General features: G+C 53.1%; 1 long non-coding RNA gene across 1 annotated transcript; it reads left to right on the top strand.

The window, feature by feature from the left end:
- The first annotated feature begins 2943 nt into the window (after positions 1-2943).
- Positions 2944-5723, top strand: LOC122700687. Its single transcript, XR_006342866.1, has 3 exons — positions 2944-3076; positions 3509-3704; positions 5446-5723. It is a non-coding gene; the product is annotated as an uncharacterized LOC122700687 (long non-coding RNA).
- Positions 5724-10723: the final 5000 nt, after the last annotated feature.

Raw genomic sequence — 10723 nt, 5'->3', positions numbered from 1 at the left:
AACTGAGAGGTGAGTGCTGGAAGCAGCAAAGTGAGTGAGGGGAGAGAGAGACCGGCCTCAGGTGCCTGTGGGGAGACAGGAGAGGGGCAAGCAGATGGAGGGCCCTAGGGGGCGCCCCTATGGCCTTTCACCATATCCATGCCTCTTTTTTAATTTAATGCTTCCCTCTGAGCCCTCCCGTACCCCCTCCACCCACATTCACCATCTCTTGAACTCTCTACCATGTTCCATCACTGCCCCCGCCCAGCCCCACTCAGGGGTTCCTTCATCACACCCAGTATCCCCTCCTCCCACCCCAGCCCTGCACTGAACCTTCTTCATTTTTACCCCATCTAGGCCACATCATTGCATCCAATGGGGCTGCAACCTCCACCTAGGCCCTCCATTATCGCACCCAGGGTCTTCTCTAGAAGGTCCCAGGTCCTCTGCAGAAGTCTCAGGGACCCATCTTCAGCCCAGCTCCCTTTTCCAGGTCCCCATCACCCCCTTCCGTCATCGTGTTCTGCAGCCAGCCGCCCGGGAGCTGAATCAGAGCCATAGAGCTAACATTTCGCACACACGTCTCTCCAGATGACAGGCAAGATGGGCCTTCTGCCCTCGGCCCACACAAACCCATGCTCAGGAAGTACAGAAAGCCAGGGCTGCACCCCACAGGGGGTGGGGGAGGAGGGCTGGGGGCCCATTTCCTTCTGGATAACTGGCCTGGACCTGGCCCCTCAGGGTTTTGCTCAAGACAGGGACTTACTTTTTAAGGAGCAGAAAACATACAATGAGAGAGAGAGAAAGAGAGATTGTAGACAGAGACTGCAAGAGCGTTCATGTCAGAGATGGGACGGGGCAGGAGACAGGGCGTGAGGGGCAGGGTTACAGACTGGAGAGACTCCGATGCCAGAGACGGGGCCAAGGAAAGACAGAAATAGGGCCAGGGACTGAGGGGGGACGCAGAGAAGGGGGAGCAGGGTGAGCAAAAGGAAAGTGCTTGTGAGAGCGGGGGAGGGAGAGGAGAGGAGGGGGAGTAAAGGGACCCTGAGAGGGACCTGGAGCTGTCAGCCAGGAGTCAGAGCTCAGCGGGGAAGGAGCTGCCAGGAACCTGAGCCAACCCCAAGGGGAGACCTCACAGGTGCTCAGGGGAAACAGAACCCAGAACTTCCACAGAAGGATCCAGAGCGTCACCCCAAAGGGGAAGGGCAGAGGCAGTTCCCAGCCCCCCAGCCCCCTCCGACAAGACCAGAGAGGAGGTGCTGAAAGGTGAGCCTGGGAGACAGTAGGGACCATGCACTCCCAACCTGGAACTGGCCCAGGCCCAGCCAGACTCCTGCTAGGAAGGGTCAAGGTGGAGTCCTGTGACACCAGCCCAGTGCTCTCTTGCTGTCAGCATCACTTCTGCCCAATCGTATTCACAACAGATAGCATTTATCTGTGCCCCTACTTTCATCCATTATCTCTCTCCATCCTTCCACACAAAGTGCTTGCAAGGCCTCCCCCTTTCACAGATGAAGAAACAGACTCAGAAACACGAAGGGTCTTGTCTATATCTGTCTATTTCCCCCACATTGTCCATGAGCCTCTACTTTTCTAGCGGTACCATAAAGTTCCATCTTTGCTCTAACATTTTATGATTCTGCAGTTTTCCAACACATATACGTAGGTGGACTCCAGGGGAGACACACACACAAATGTGTGTGTCCCCAGAGGGGGCTTGGTACCTGTTCTTCATCTGCCCCTTGGCTTCCCCACCCCCAGCCCCAGCATCTCATGCTTCCCCTCCACCGTAACTCAGATCACCTCCCTCTAGCTCAGCAGCTAAGCACGAGGATGACGTCATCCTTTTTATTTAAAGAAAAGGGCTGAGCTGGAGCTTAGGATGGCAGTCCACGTGGGAGCAGGAGCCAAATGACTGGCCACCCCGGTTACTAGCCCAGTCTCTTCTGTCCCCCAACTGTCGTCTGCCAGGCTGCTGCATGTCCCTGATCCCTTCCCCTGAGAGGCCCCCTAGGAGGCCCTGCTCAGTACGGGAGCAGTATGAGACCAATGGGGGAAGGAGAGTGGGTGCCAGAGGTCTGCAAGTCTAGTGTGCTTGTTAAGGGCACCCTGGGCTCCAGGATCGTGGTGCTGTTAAAGCTGTTCTAAAGGGGAAACTGAGGCTTCAGGACACCGAATAAATCACCCAAGGTGGTTATCTATGTACGTGTGTGCTAAGTTGCTTCAGTTGTGTCTGACTCTTTGCGACCCTGTGGACCGTAGCCTGCCAGGCTCCTCTGTCCAAGGGATTCTCCAGGCAAGAATACTGGAGTGGGTTGCCATTTCCTTCTCCAGGGGATCTTCTCCACCTAGGGATTGAACCAGTATCTCTTAAGTCTCCTGCATTGGCAGGCAGGTTCTTTCCCACTAGTGCCACCTGGAAAGACCTATCTATGCACAGCATCCCAATAAGAGGGTAGGGAAGAAGAGGGCTGAATGGGGGACATCCTCCCAGAGTCACCAAGTCTGAGTTCTTCCTCTCATGGTCAGAGACTATAGTCACCTGTTTCTCTCTGGATTGCCCAAGAGGGACATCAGTGAGGAAGATCCCCTGGTGCTGGAGCAAGATCTGCTAGGCTTGCCCTGGGCTCCCAGTTCCCTTCCATGGCCTGTCCTCCCATCCATGCAAGACCTCCCAGCAGTGTCTCTATCCCTTTCTGGCCTCAGCCTCACTCCCTTCTGGGAAGGCTCTTTTATTGAGAGGCATGGAGCACTTACGACCTCATATAAATCTAGCAGCATTGCTAAGAGGTTGCTATGACTATGGTCATCCCCATTTTACAACCAAAGCAACTGAGGCTTGGAAAGGAGGAGCAATCTGCCCAAGTTCACACAGCTGGTCAATGACAGACCCAGCATGCAAATCCAGGTGGGTCATGTTCCAAAGCCACTGTCCTCTGCTTTTCTCTCTTCTGCAGGACTCTCCCTGTCAGCTCACGAGAGACCTGCACAGCTACCCTGCACTCCCCAACCCTCTGCCAAGGCTGAGAAGTTATTAGGAGTCCATGAGCCCCAGTTCTCTTCAACCATGTCCCAGCAAGAGCCTCCAGACCAGGTGCATGGGACCACCAGCTTCCGTTCCTGCAGTCCATTCCCAGGGTCCCTAACCCAGGCAGTGTTCAGTGAATCCCTGCCAGAAGCAGGCGGAGATGCCTGTTCTATATTTTATTTAGCCACTAATTGCTTGCATTTAAAAGGCATCACAGTGCCACAGTCATCCTCTGTTTCATGCCCCGATGCGTGTTTCTGCATGAAGGGACACTGGGGCAAGGGAACCAGTAAGCGAGGGGCCACGGTCTCCCCAATGACAGCTCTAAAAGCCTGACCCCAGCACTGAGTGCCAGAGGATGTCAGGTTGTCACCCTGAGAAATGAGAGGGGGCGTACAGGGGCTGGGGCCTCTGCAGAAAGAAGGAGAGGGGTCAGGGCCCTGGCAAGGGCCAGGAAGGAGTGTTGCGGGAGCGCTCCATGTCCCCACTCACCCCCAGGATGAGGACCCAGCTGACAGAGCCCTACCCAGAATGATTGGAGGCCTCTGCAATAAACAGCTGCCTGGAAGAGAACACCGAACAGGCCTTGGTCACATCTGCTGTGATAAGGAAGGAGGTGACATGTGAGCCTTGCCTGAGCCAACAACAAGAGATGGGAGTTGAAGGAGGTGAGGGCAAGGAGGGGAAGGTGGAGGTAAGTGGATGAGACAGATGGTTGGTGGCAGGTACCTTTTGAGATGGGGCCTCCCTCGTGGCCTAAAAGAATCTGCCTGCAATACAGGAGATGTGGGTTCTATTCCTGGGTTGGGAAGATCCACTGGAGAAGGAAATGGCAACCCACTCCAATAACCTTGCCTGGGAAGTTCCATGGACAGAGGAGTCTGGGGGACTACAGTCCATAGGATCACAAAGAGTTGGACACAACTTACCAACTAAACCACCGTCTTTTGAGACAGACCCAGTGGCCCACTTCGGGTGTTCCATCTTCTCAGAAAGTGCACACCCAGGCAGGTGAAGAGTCAACTCACTTCCCACCGTTTCCCAGTCACTTCCAGGTCTAGTTCTGAGCCAAATGTCCTTTCACTTTGACCCGAGTTCTGACTCACACCAATGTCAAAACTACACCTCAGCCACAACCTCACCTCATCTCCAACCCCAGTTCATCCCAACTATAACTTCACTCCCAATCCCACCCCGATACCAAAATCAAGCCAAAGTCTACCCCCAATTCTTACCTGAATAGCAATAATAATCCTCAACCCATTTCCGACTCCAACCCCAACCTATCTGTCATATCAACCTGCCTTAACTCCATGCCTGCCCCCTAACCGCATCCTTCCTGAAATACCCATTTCATATGGGAGTCCACCCCCAGCTTCCTGTCCAGTCTTTGTGTCTTACCTGACCTGACCCTTTCTCCAGTTCAAGATGACTTCCTAACTACAGCCGATGCCAGTCCCTCTTGCTGGCATTATGCCTGGCCCCTGGCCTGATCCCATGGTACGTGGGTGAGGCTGAATGTGGGTTAGAGGGCTGCCACCTAGAGCTGAGCCCCCTAGCTATGGGAACTTTGGGGCGGTGCCACCCCTCTCAGAAAGCTCGAAGTCTCACCTTCTGAGTGCAAGAGCCTGGGCCCCTCCTGCCGAGTTCCATTCTCGGCAACCAGCAGATGACACCAGGACTTAAGCAGGGATGACAGACCCCCAGCTGAGGAGCCATGCTTCTCTGGAGGAATGGTGAGGTTGGCACTCTGCAGAGCAGCCCCACCACTGCCACTCCTCACACCTCACTGGGTAATTTCTACATAGCCGAAGACTGAGCCTAATGGGTCGCCTGCTTCCAGCCAGCTGCACAATCAGGGAGGGCAGCCCCCAGGGTCTCCAACAGACCGAGGGGCTCTATACTCTGCTAAAAGGATGGCATTTCCATTCCACTTCTATCACGAGAGAAGGGCACTCTGAAAGCTTGGAATCCTGCAGCCACTGGGAGAGAATGAGCAAGTTAGATGTTTGGCTGAGCCCTAAGAAGCAGGAAAACTTCTCTGGGGATGGGCAGAAAAGACATCCTTCCTAGTGGCTTGAGTGCCAAGGAGCCACGGTCTGAGCTTGGCAAAAGCTGAGTGATTAAGCCTTCAATGTGCAAAGCCTTCCAAACAGCCCCTCTAAGAACAACTCCATGTACCCTGTTCCCAGGGCCCACCAGCGTCCACCCTCAAGCCACCCGGTGGCAAATGCCAGCCATCACCACCACATGGGCTGGCACCCCCCCCCAGCCCTCTGTCATCACCCGCCCCTCTTCCTGGGGTCTGTCTGTCTGTCTGCTCAGATGGGGAGCTGGTGGCCGGGCTGGCTGCCAACTTTGCACTTCCTGCCAGGCCGATGTACCGCAGTTGCTCACCAAACATGAACTAAATGTTTGATCTGAACTTTCTCCAGCTTTGTTTCCCAGCAACTTCCACTTCCTGGGAGGTGGGATGATGACTTCCATTCCATCCTGCAGAGAGACAAGATGGCCCAGTGGTTAAGAACTCCAGCTCTAGGAACAAACAGATGTGCCTGGGCGTTGACCACACTTTCAGCTCCACCATTTGCTAGCCGTGTGACCTCGGGTGGGGTGTCTTCACTTCTCTGAACCTCAGTTTTCTGTTTTGTAAAATGCAGGTACCTATGGGACCTGTCTCATAGAGCTGCTTTAAAAATTCAGTGAGGCAACAAACAAAAAGTGTATATGTGTGTGTGTGTGTGTGTGAAGTGTCAAGAATAGTTGACACATAGTAGGTCCTCAATAAACACTAGCTCTGCTGATGATATGGCTACAGACATTGGTGGCCTAACTTCAGGACCAAGTACCAAGAGAGGAGGATGGCTTGAGTCCTTCTCCTGGGTAGATAATGTTCAATACTGTTTACAGTCCTGTCTGAAGCACCCACTCTCCTTTCTCTTCGTCTCATCAAACATTCTCCATTCCCCCTCCCCAAGACTGGACCAGGGAATCAAGTTATTCATTCATTCACTCATTCACACCTTCATCTAACAAATATTTATAGATTGACTATCCTGGGCAGACCTCGTGCTATGGTTTGGGAGATAAGGAAACATGTTGAGGTCATTAGCCTCACAGAGCTTGTAGTCTAGAGGGGCAGGGGCTTGTCAGTACAAGCATGGGGGGCACACAGGAGGACCCGGGCCTAAGGGAAGGGAGGCGAGATGGTCTAAGTTACGATGGGGAGGACCAGATAGGAGGCAGTCAGGGAAAGGGGAGAGAGAGAGTTCCAAGTAGAGGAAACAGCCCCAGCAAAGGCCTGGGCATGAGAGAAAAGGCAGATTTAGGGCTTCAAGAGTGTCCAGGGTGGAAATAGAGCTGTCGGTAATAACAGCTCATCACACAGGCTGGAGTTTGCATTCTGTCTTCAAAGCTTTTCCTCTGGAGACTGGACAAGGCTAACACTTTCCCTTCTCTCTGCACATGGCCTCGTTTCCACCAGGAGCTCTTTCTGAGCCCCTGCCAGGTTGGTGGGTGGAGGAGAAGGTCAGGTGGGACCCACGAGAGGTGTCCACACCTGGGAGGGCCTGGGATGGACAGAAGTCAGGAGGAGGGACTCATCAATTAGAGAGATCTGCAAGAGCCAGCGTGACCAAAACGTTCACCCCATTTTCTTGCTCAATTTTCCTAACATTACAAGATACTCTTACTAGTTCCATTTTAAGAACAAGGAAACTGAGGCACAAAGATTTTCAGTAAAATGAACGTGGCCCTGCTATCAGTCCCCAAAGCCTGTTCTGAACCACCAGGCCAGCCTGGAGGTGGGACAGCGCTGGGGAAAGGACCAGGCACAGGAGGACAGGAGAGGGGGCGGAAACTTCTGGGCAGTCAGTCCCCTTGGTCTCTCCACTAGCCACTCCCTCAGACACAGCCCCCAGGAGCCAGAGCCGGCCAGTTAACTGAGGGGACAAAGCCCCCCATTCAGGGCCCTGACCGTCTCCCCTCCCAGCTGCTCAGCTCCTTGCAAAGCATTTTCCCTTAATAGCCTTCCATTCAGCAGGACGCCTGCAGCCACATCTGCAGAAACCAGGCCACGGCAGCTCCTCCTACCAGACCAGGAAGGGTGCCCTGGCTGTGGTCATCATGTCCTGAGAGTCTCCTCCTTCAAGTCAGGAACCTTCCAACCCCCTTCCACTCCACCTGCTATTTCTGGGACTCTGCCTGTAGAGGGGGACAAAGCTGAGATCCATCCTCCAGGCCAGCCTGTCCTTAACTTTTCTCTGCAGAATGTATCTGAAGGGTGGGGTTGGAGGGCTGAAGGAAGAGAAGATCTCCTAGGTTCTAATCCCTCCTCTGTCTCGAATTTGCTGTGTGACCTTGGGAGAGTTACTTCACCTCTCTGGCCTTCCTGTTTTTCAACTGTGGAATGAGAAGGTATCCCAGGCATGGATTCAGACCACCCAGGACTGAATTCTGGATCCACCACTAACAAACTCTGCAACCTTGGACAGCCTCTCGGAAACTTAGTGTCCTCATCTGTATGAATGAGATGACCTACCTCAACAGCCGTTGAGAAGATTAAAAGAGATAATCCACGTGAAGTACTCCGCATAGTGCCTGGCTCACAGTAAACAATCAATAAATGTTTGCTGTAATTATTATTATTACCATAATAGATGTTTTTCAAAACAGCTGTAGAATGTTTTCTTTTTGAACACAATTTTTATGCAGAACCCTGATGGTGGTGGGGGAGGGCTTGTCCACACATTCTTCCAGTTCTTCCCAGCTCTGACCCACAGTGGCCTCTGGTTTTGACCAGTAAGTCTCAGACCTGGCTGATCCTCACACTCTCCTGGGAGTGTTGTAAAACCAGCTTCCCAGGCTCTACCTCTGAGATTCTCAGCCAAGAGTTCTGGGGGGAGCCCAGGCAGATCTTGTAGACACATCCTGGGCAATTCTAATGACCTCCGGGTTCAGGCTGCACTCAGGGCCCTTCTGGCCCTTAGGTAACATGAAGACAAGGGCCTCCTTCCCTGTTACCTACCTGTCACCTCCTCTGTGGCTGAAAAACATCCCACACAGACCCAGTGGGTTCCAACGGTCCCCACACCCTTGCTCAGCCCCCAGCCTGTCCCCTACCTTCATCAGGGTCCCTTTCTTGACCAAAAGGGGATGGAAGGGAAGGGCTCCTTCACCTGCTTCCAGGCCCAGCCCTTGGACACGGTGTTCCTGCCCCTCCTCTCCAGGCCTGTCTCTTCTGCTAATAATGTTTAAAAAGCCAGTGAGAGTCTAGCATGTGCCAGGCACTGAGCTCCTTATATTTATCATCTTGTTAAACCCTTGCAAAGCCCTACAAGGTATGAATGGCCTCCCCACCCGACAGATGAGAAAACCAAAGCGTAGAGAGTTTAAGTGATTTGGTCACAGTCACACAGCTGTAAGCAGCCCAGCTGAGACTCTACCCCAGGTCTGCCCGACCCCGTAACTCATGCTCTTAACCACTTTGCTGACATCCTCCCCTCGGTGCCCCCACTCCAAACCTTGCTCTGCCTCCCACATTCCCAGGGGCCTGCTGAAGCTTCTCCCAAGAAGGTGGCTCTGGCCACAGCTCCAATGGACAGAAGTGCCACAGCAGGCTTGCTCTAACTAGTGCCTGAGAGCATGCCTAACCTTGGGGTAGAGAGGCCAGACATTCCCTTGGGAGATCACAGATGTACTGCTGAGTCCAGCCACCCAGCCAGTTCCTCCTAAGCAGATCCCCATCGGCCCATCCATCTGCCATGTGACATCCATCCATCCGGACATCAGGTCAGCCTGCACTTACCCGTCCTTGTCATCTGTCAATCTTCCTTCTGACATCAGAGACCACCAGATGGTCCTTATATGCTTCTTGGTTCATCAACTGGTCAGTCCCTCTCTTCAGACCAAGGGCCTTGATTTGTGAGTCTCCAGGGTGGAGACCCCTGACTCAGGGTCAGTGGGAACAGACCTAGCCATGTCCCCAGACAGCTTATAATCGGACACCCATGGAGCCAGCATTCACCCAGCAGCCCCCTAGGTCATGATACCAAACAGATCTCCCTTTCTGCCCCCTCAAAACCTCATCTCCCCTGGGCCCAGCTGCCCCCACTGCTGGGGACCTTTCCCTTTGTGACCTGTCTAGGTAATTTGGAAGGTGATTAACAGCAATCACGCTTGAGTTTGACATCCAGGCACGGCCGCTAAATTGAGGCTCACAAAGCCTCCTTGACATCCAATATGTTATATGCTTTTCCCCTTAATTAGGAGCTAAAGTGGATAAATATGAAGTTGCCGTGGCAACAGCCTCCCGGGTTGGTGGAGGGATGCAGCTCAGTTTCTGTCGGCTGGCTGGCTGACATGTTGGCTGATGGACCAAGTCGGCTTCTGGGAAGGGGAAGGAGAGGGGCCCCCTTCCACTTTCCTGGGAGCCTATCTCCCAGGCCTGGTTCTGGTTATTCTGTCACTGCTCACCAGACTTCACAGAGCCCCCTGGAATGCCCCCACCTGGATGATAGACCTCAGCTAGTCTAACCCCTTGTGGAGCAGGTAGGGAAATTGAGGAGGAAGGTCTCTGCTCCAGGAATGAAAGGCAGACAGATGTCCAGGTCTCCTGACTTCTGGACCAGGGTCCATAGTGGTTCCTCACCCACCTGGGGTCCTAGATCTTTTGGAAAATCTGCTGAAGGCTCTGTGTTTTATATTGGAACACACTTTCAGGGGGTTCAGACTCCCAAAGCTTATCTGTATTCCACACCCAGCTGTTCCTCCAAAGTTTTTACCATCTGCAGAAACTCTTACAGAATGTATCTGTGTGGCAAGTGTTCACTCTGTCATTTCTGCCTTCTCCCCATTGATAGGTTTGTCTGAGATGCCCTGCAGCCTTCTCCCCACCACCCCAGCTTTGACAAGGTGCCTAAGCCATTCCTCCGCCCAGATTCTGTGTGTGTAGCTAGAGGGGGCTGGGGGCAAGGGTCGGGTGATGGGGCTGGGGAGCCCTTGGGACTGCAGCATGACCACAGGAAACAGCTTTTCCAGTTCTGCAGCTAAAGGGTGGGCTACACTTCTGCTTTTTGCCTGGGAATGAGAGGCTTAGGGCTGTAAGGGGCAGTGATGGGGTGAGCAAAGTCAGTCTAATCTGAGAGGAAATCTCTGCAAATGTGGGCCTGAGACCAGCCACATAGTGGGGTTCAGGCCCAGAACTGGGCTCTTCTTTTCAGTTCAGTTCAGTCACTCAGCCATGTCTGACTCTTTGTGACCCCATGGACTGCAGCACGCCAGGCTTCCCTGTCCATCATCAATTCCTGGAGCTTACTCAAACTCATGTCCACCAAGTCGATGATGTCATCCAACCATCTCATCCTCTGTCATCCCCTTCTCCTCCTGCCTTCAATCTTTCCCAGCATCAGGGTCTCTTCCAGTAGGTCAGTTCTTCACATCAGACGGCCAAAGTATTGGAGCTTCAGCTTCAGTATCAGTCCTTCCAATGAATATTCAGGATTGATTTCCTTTAGGATGGACTGGTTGGATCTCCTTGCAGTCCAAGGGACTCTCAAGAGTCATTGCCAACACCACAGTTCAAAAGCATCCATTCTTCAGCGCTCAGGTTTCTTTATAGTCCAACTCTCACATCCATACTTGACTACTGGAAAAACCATAGCTTTGACTAGATGGACCTTTGTTGGTAAAAGTAATGTCTCTGCCCTTTAGTAT

This window comes from Cervus elaphus, chromosome 9 (genome assembly GCF_910594005.1).
Source record: "Cervus elaphus chromosome 9, mCerEla1.1, whole genome shotgun sequence".
NCBI lineage: Eukaryota > Metazoa > Chordata > Mammalia > Artiodactyla > Cervidae > Cervus > Cervus elaphus.
Note: the sequence above shows the minus strand (reverse complement) of the source record. Positions and strands in the feature narration are given on the sequence as shown.